Source organism: Notothenia coriiceps, unplaced genomic scaffold, assembly GCF_000735185.1.
Source record: "Notothenia coriiceps isolate Sejong01 unplaced genomic scaffold, NC01 NC01_scaffold00037244, whole genome shotgun sequence".
In the NCBI taxonomy this organism is placed as follows: Eukaryota; Metazoa; Chordata; class Actinopteri; order Perciformes; family Nototheniidae; genus Notothenia; species Notothenia coriiceps.
The window spans coordinates 10,666,723-10,674,655 of NW_011369945.1; the positions used below are offsets into that span (position 1 = coordinate 10,666,723).

The 7,933-nt window shown below is 42.1% G+C and overlaps 1 protein-coding gene and 1 long non-coding RNA gene across 2 annotated transcripts in view; one reads left to right on the forward strand and one right to left on the reverse strand.

Moving 5' to 3' along the window:
* The window catches only part of LOC104964639 (uncharacterized), a 978-nt gene extending 722 nt beyond the window's left edge, over window positions 1–256 (reverse strand). The window contains exons 1-2 of the long non-coding RNA XR_800446.1: window positions 224–256; window positions 43–187 (exon numbers count right to left, since the gene is read on the reverse strand). This is a non-coding gene — a long non-coding RNA (uncharacterized lncRNA). The remainder of the gene's footprint in view (window positions 1–42; window positions 188–223) is intronic.
* The window catches only part of angpt2b (angiopoietin 2b), a 510,244-nt gene that overhangs the window by 490,512 nt on the left and 11,799 nt on the right, over window positions 1–7,933 (forward strand). The gene's annotated exons all lie outside the window — the stretch shown is intronic.

Below are 7,933 nucleotides of genomic sequence, written 5' to 3' on the forward strand. Positions count from 1 at the left end.
CCGGACTATTCTGCCTCGCCTGTTTCCTGACCCTGCCTGTACCCGGACTATTCTGCCTCGCCTGTTTCCTGACCCTGCCTGTACCCGGACTATTCTGCCTCGCCCGCTCCCTGACCCTGCCTGTACCCGGACTAGTTTGCCTCGCCTGCTCCCTGACCCTGCCTGTACCCGGACTAGTCTGCCTCGCCTGCTCCCTGACCGTACCCGGACTATTCTGCCTCGCCTGCTCCCTGACCCTGCCTGTACCCGGACTAGTTNTACTTTGCAGCAATTCATTGAATTACGATCCAGGTGCTTATCATTTATCATAGCATGCAAATAAGAACATTTGAATTGAGCTAAATGAGAGCTGATGATCTCAAACCCTCAGAATCTGTGAATGCTCCTCCATCCCAAAGAGCTTTCTTTAAAGTGGACCTATCATGCTATATTTGAAACATATATTGTAGGGCCATAATACAAAACATATATGTGAAGTTTTTTGTTCAAAATACCAAACAGATCACCCGTTGTAGCCATCCCTCATACTGCTCAAACACCTCTTTTGCAGCCCTGTTAGAGAAACGTGGATCTTGGGTCCTTAGCTTGAAAAAAAGAAAGAAGAGGAGGCGGAGCTAATGCCTGATCAGAATAAAGTTAAATTCTGCTGTGATAAAACGCCATCCTGTTCTAAACCACATCAAGGATTATTTCTGAAACAGTATGGAGCTCAAATGCTTTTTCTCTTGTGGATTTATCACAAGGTGAGTTCCTTTTTTCATTTCCTGCTTTTTAAACACATGTGCTCTCCAGTACAGGTTAGCTCTGAGTGTTAGCGAGGCTTGCTAATGTAAACAAAGACGAGATTACGTCCAAAACACGTCAGGCATTGTTTCTGATAGCAACTCTCTGTTGGTCCGCCGACGTCACAGCGGATGATGGACACGTCACAGCGGATGATGGACACGTCACAGCGGATGATGGACACGTCACAGCGGATGGACACGTCACAGCGGATGATGGACACGTCACAGCGGATGATGGACACGTCACAGCGGATGATGGACACGACACGTCACAGCGGATGGACACGTCACAGCGGATGGACACGTCACAGCGGATGATGGACACGTCACAGCGGATGATGGACACGTCACAGCGGATGATGGACACGTCACAGCGGATGATGGACACGTCACAGCGGATGGACACGTCACAGCGGATGGACACGTCACAGCGATGATGGATACGTCACAGCGGATAATGGACACGTCACAGCGGATGATGGACACGTCACAGCGGATGGACACGTCACAGCGAATGGACACGTCACAGCGATGGACACGTATCAGCGGATGATGGACACGTCACAGCGGATGATGGACACGTCACAGCGGATGGACACGTCACAGTGGATGATGGACATGTCACAGCGGATGATGGACACGTCACAGCGGATGATGGACACGTCACAGCGGATGATGGACACGTCACAGCGGATGATGGACACGTCACAGCGGATGATGGACACGTCACAGCGGATGGACACGTCACAGCGGATGGACACGTCACAGCGGATGATGGACACGTCACAGCGGATGATGGACACGTCACAGCGAATGATGGACACATCACAGCGGATGGACACGTCACAGCGGATGATGGACACGTCACAGCGGATGATGGACACGTCACAGCGGATGATGGACACGTCACAGCGGATGATGGACACGTCACAGCGGATGATGGACACGTCACAGCAGATGGAATCTGTATCCGCTCGTTGTACACCCGTTTTTAAAAGATTTGGGTTAGGAGGAAAAGAGAGAGGGTTTTATTTTCTGACGCTGCGTGAGTTCCCTGACGCACCGGGGACACATATTTATGTATAAAAGACATCACAAAGTGCATTTTGCATGATAGGTCCCCTTTAAGTAAACCTCCCCTCGATTTTATTTTTACCAGAAAATGTGCACTCGTCCTCATAAAAACTCCTCAAGCGTGTTCACTGTATCTACAAAACTTGGTCTCTTTCCTCCGACGGCACAGAAGAGCAGTTTTATTTTTACCTTTTGATGATTTCTTGGCTCCGGTGCTTGTGTTTGCAAATCTAGGCTAAGATTAGAAAAATACCACATTCATTCTGCTATACATGGGTTTCCTTTCGCTCCCATAGGTTCAGGAAGATGTGCATATATTTTGATTCAGACATAAAATATGCTTTCTAAGGCAGGAGTTAGTCTGCCATTTGTTCCATCTCTTTATTATTGAATGTTAGAGTCACCTTTTGGAATAAAAACACATGATATGAAGCCTTTTATCTTTTCATTTCAAAGCAATGAAGACTGTAAAAGTGCTATCAATATTCAAAACCTTTTCCAAGTCAGTCAAGGTCGTTCAGTCTTCATTTCAGCAGCTATTTTGCTTTTGTGTCCTTGTGCAAAACACTTTCTCTTTGCTCCTGCATACTCCTCTGTTCTACCTGCACACATCGGTCAAAACTGCTGGTGAAAATGTATTTGCACACCGTCAGTGTTTCCCATATATCTGTCCAATTCCCCCGGTTATCTGGCGACATAACGACTGTTGACTCTCCTATTGTTGGTTGGAACAAGAGCGCTTGTTTGTGCCGAGTTATTCAATGTGCAGAGCGGAAATTACTTATAATTAGCGTGTCATTTGTGCTCCAGGTCACAGCGAACACTGGCAATTACAATCCACTATTCTACGAGAAAGATTCATCAGGGTATCTGGACGAAGACTTTAAGCTTGTGTTGATAAAGTTTTGTTAAAAGTAAGACGGACACAGTTATAAAATGGGTTGCCTGATCAAAATAAAAAATGGCATGTTAGCATACTAGCATGTGAGCTAATCAACATTTAACAAGTACAGATGAGGCTGCTGCAACTATTTAGTCAATAAGTGTTGGACATGTTGGCCCTAATGATGGCTTTAGATATATATAAAGAATTATCTGAGGACATTCAAATTCTCCACATAGCATTCTTATGGATCATCTGTACCAAATGTAACAGCAATCAGTTGTTCAAATACTTAAGTCTGGACCTATATTGTTCAGACGCTGATGCTTGATACTCGAAATCTTGTCCAAATCCATTACATAATCACAGCACAATGTATGCCTCTGTTGGCCATTAAGTTTTGGAAGAACTCGATGACTCTGAAGAGTACAGCTCCATAAAAAGGTTTAATTATCTGTGCTGGAAATAATTCAATTACATTAAAACTTTTGCAAGCATCAAATAAACCCCCTTTTTTATGGTGCAAACAACAAGGCTAAATGATAATGTACCTGGTGGACACTTTCCGATTCGAGCGGCATCTTGTAAACCGTAAATGAAACACACATTTAATCGGTTAATGTGTTAGCAAAGGACTGAAGCCAGAGCCCGACTCTCTCTCTCTCTCTTAATTCCTCTTTAAGCAGTGTGGTCTCACCCACACCAACTAACACCGTGTGAATAATTCAGAGACCTCAGCCACTGAAATACGGCTGAAATATTAATGAAATAACACAACTTTTCTGAATTCAAGCAAATACATTGAGTCCTATAATCTCTCCAGAGTGCTTCTCGCAGTGGGAGGTTGGATCGTATCACTCGGTCGATGCGTTTGACTGATGCAGTGCTTGGTAATTAGAAGTTAAAAACACATACTTTCCCGTAGTTAGTGCGGCAAAACAGTAACCTCTCACCTGATCCCCATGAAGCAGGGGCGATTATTCCCTAGAATAAAAGGTCTGTCTTCAGATGCTGTGACCCAGGTTTTAAAATGCAACTCTCGGAGACGCATTTTCTGCTCTGTTTTTTATTTAATTGTCACCTAAATTCGACCCTGAAATTCATCAAGTGATGTAAGCTTTATTTGAAAGTTTCTTTTAAAGCAAGTTGCAGGAAAATTGGCTTTCCCTTAATTGAAAGACATTTTTATACTGAGGTTTGTGATACAGAAACATACTATAAAGAGGATTAGCTTTTAATGGTGATACTAAAGCAACTATTCTGCAAGAGAGTTTGAACACTTCAGAGACAGTTCCTTTCTTGTTGTTCAGCTCGACTCGGCTTACTGTACATTAGGCTATATAAATATTGTTGAACATGACAGACTATTTGAGAATTATTATTATTTATTTTGTTGTATTATTATTTTTTTGTACTTTGTTATTATTATTATTTTGAGTGAGAAAAAAATGAATATATATTATTATTATTGTTGTATGTTTTGTTTCTGACATGTTGTAAGAAATTAAAATCAATGCTTAATGATGTATTTTGGTTTAAACATACAGTAAACTGTTTTATTGTGAAAACATTTACGGTTTAGCATTCGACTGATGCTAAAGTTTATTTTGAAAATCTATTCCGGAAGGGATCTCTGAAATGTCACGAGTAAGCTTAACTTCCGTTTTTGAGTAAACAACGATAAGAGGGGTCTGCCTGCAGACCTCCACTCTCAGGACACCTCCACTGTCAGTACAGGAAGTGACGATTCTGACGTGTGCTAGAATAGTGATGCCCTAATAGTAGGATGTGTGTTGTTTGTACAGTGCTACTTATATGTTATGTAAAGCCTGCATACTTATATGTGTTTTATATCTGTATTGTTACAGTTTTACAAAGTAAAAGAAGAACAGTAAAGTCAAGAAAGAAAACCTTGCATCTTTATTGGAGGACTTTTAAATGTTAGCTAACTGTCTAACTAACTACGCATAGGGATACAGTAAGGGCAGAACAGTTCAATCAATCTAAGTGATGAAAAGTGATACTGTACTGATATTAACTACAATACAAGGTGTCCCTATATATATACACACACACCCACACACATACGCGGCGGAGCTGGGGAGGTTCCAGCTGGGAACCTCCACCCCGCTGCGGGACCCGTGAAGGAAGAGACACGCAGAGTGGGGGAGGTCCGACACCCCAACGCAGCACACTCTCCCGGCCATCAGAGTCGAACCCGCAGTTCGGAGGAACCGACCGCCAGAGCACCGGCACTAGGCCGGGCCGGCGCGGAGGCCCTCTGACAGTGGGTCGCGTTTGCCATTCGATCAGTGAGAGGAGAGGAGAGGAGAAAAATGTCAAAATCCATTAATATATGGATGACGGGCAATGTCCCCGGTAGAAACCGTGTGAAATAGCCAAAAAATAATAATAATAATAAAACCGGGGAAAATAGGGGGGAAAGTGAAAAAAAGTGTCCGAAAATAGGCACTCGTGAGGCGGGCAGAGTCCCCTGTCAACTCCCGTTACATTCCTCAGGCTGGGGGGGTCAAAAGGGCTTGACCAAGGCCGACCCAAAGTGCACGGTGGGCGGACTCATCACCTCCGTGATGAGTTTCCATTGTGATTTGAAAACTTCCATCAAACGAGTCCTTCGGTGGGCGGGAAAAAAAACGTGTTCGTCAGAATCGTCACTTCCTGTACTGACAGCATAAGAGCTGGACCCCTTTGAAGCTGTGGTGGAGAGGAGGACACTGAACAGGCTGTTGTCCATCATGGATAACCCCACCCATCCTCTCCCACCTGCAGCTGGACCAGTCAACGGGTGGTTGAACCAGACCCTTTTCTTTTTAGACTAAAATGTCGAGTATCTCTAGGGTCGTTTTGGTGGTTTTTCTCTTTCTGTGCTTCAGCATATGAAACTTTGTATCCTTCTACCTCCTTTGCCTTTTTCTGCACTTCGCAGCCCTGATACGCAAGCACATGTTCCCACCATAATGTTTATGTTTGCTCAGTCCGTCTAAATAAACCCATAAAATGGTTGTGAGAATACCAAAGCTGAGGCTGGACGATGATTGAATGTTGGTGTGCCATGTGTCACCGTGTGTCCTATTGGTTTGTGTTATACTGTATTTTTATTGTGTGCAGCTGGTCCTTTATCTCCAAGACAACATTTAAAACAAATATAACCTTGAAACCTTGAAGCCCCCATCTCTCCACACCTGCCCGTGCTTCCCTACATACCCTCAACACACACAAGTTGTTCTTCTATAATAATAATAATACATTTTATTTTGGGGGGGCTGCCTTTCATAACACCCAAGGACACCTTACAGGGCATAGGGGCAGTATAGGGAACATATAAAAGAGTGGATTTAGTGAGATATCAGCCTGGGAAAGACAAGACAAACAAACAGTCAAATGGACTGACAGAAGGACACAGTTTATATTATTCTTGGGCTGTTATTTACAAATCTAAAACCAAATAGCACAAACTAAGGAACGATATGATAGATCTGATGTCAAAATATATGTGATTAATGAGACAATGGCCTGTCTGTGAGCTTCCCAATTCTGATGTTGGTTTTGGTTTCTTCTTGATAAAAGGTGTGAATATCTAATAACATATCACCAGCCATATGCTATTGTCATTAGTTGGTCCCTGTTCTTCAAAGCTAAGGCATTGCTAAATTAACAACCTCTTGGCTTTACAGAGTGGTAACATGAGACCGATTTTTTTATATATAAAATATAAATATATTTTTATTTTATAATTTTTAAATATTAAACAATATAAAGAAAGAAAATGGAAAATATAATACACCGGCAAATATTTAATATAATACGCTTGTTTGTGTGTGTGTGTATACGCATTGCTTTATCTGCTTAATGTTATTTTTCATAAGAAAGTCCATGATTTAAGATGGCAGTTAATTCATAAGCTACATCTTTGATGTCTTAATAAAATAAACCAAAAACCGTTGTTATTTTAAAATTAAGTAAACCTAATGTTTATGAATGAGAGGCACTGCCCTGTAGCTAAAGATGGCGGGCCATGTGGCAACGTCGCTGCCATCTGGCCAGCAGCGCGGTAGTTCATCCTAGTCATTGGTTTATATATGTCTATGGTCCTGAGAGTGCAGTCTGCAGCGGAACTGTCCCTGAGAGTGGAGGTTCTGGAAGGCAGGCCTCCCATGACAACGAATTGCCGCTGTCACCATAGATATATAAAAAAAAATTATAATCTAAGGGCCCCGGGACCGATTAAAAAAATTAATCTAAAATTAATTACAGGCTTGTAATTAAAATCGCATTTTTTAATCGCAATATAAATATTTTGACCTGAGAACAGTGGAGAAGCAAATTTTTTCACATGGATTTTAGTATCCATTGAAATAATGACGAATACATAAGGCTAAGCAACAAAACATTGTTTATTTTCTTTCAAGGTGGTTCTTAACCAAGACCAACCAGAAAAAGTGCAAATTTTTTGCCATAAATGTGTAGCAATAAGCAATATTTAGGAAGTATAGTACATTTCAGAGATTCAGGTAAGCCTATAGGCTCAGTAGACCTCTGTAAACTAATAACACTTTGTTTTTTTAGTATAACAACAATACTTTCAAGTAGATTCAGAACATTTGGAACCCGGTGACTATTGAAAACATCTCTCTGTGCTTCAGAGGCCATAACAGACCTTTGTTGATTTACCAAACAGTTGATTTAATAAAATCTAAATCAATTTCAGTCCAACTCTCTCAATAACCTGGCCCAAAACAATAAACAGTTTCACATAAAAGTGGGCAAATTGCACCAACCCAAAACGGTAATAAATAGTTCAAATACAAGTGTACCATTTAAAATAATATTAAAAAAGGCCAGTGATTGACCTCAATCCGCTCCTATTCTTCCCAATATCCTGATGAAAAATAAAAATCTCCCTGTTGCATAGGCCACTGTTTGATCAACGCCAATTGGGTGGGTCCTTGTACTCCGGAGTCGGGCTAACGTCCACGCTAGGCTTCCACGCTAGCTGCTATATGTTTTGCATTGAGGTGATACTTTGGGCTTGATGTGGCTGCGGTGATATGCAAATTCCTTTTTGCCATAATTTGCAAACAACCGGTTGCTCTTATCGACAGCTTCCATCCGTCCGTTTTTTTTAAAACAAAATGTCCATCCACGGGGCCCCAACCCAAGCTCTCCTCCA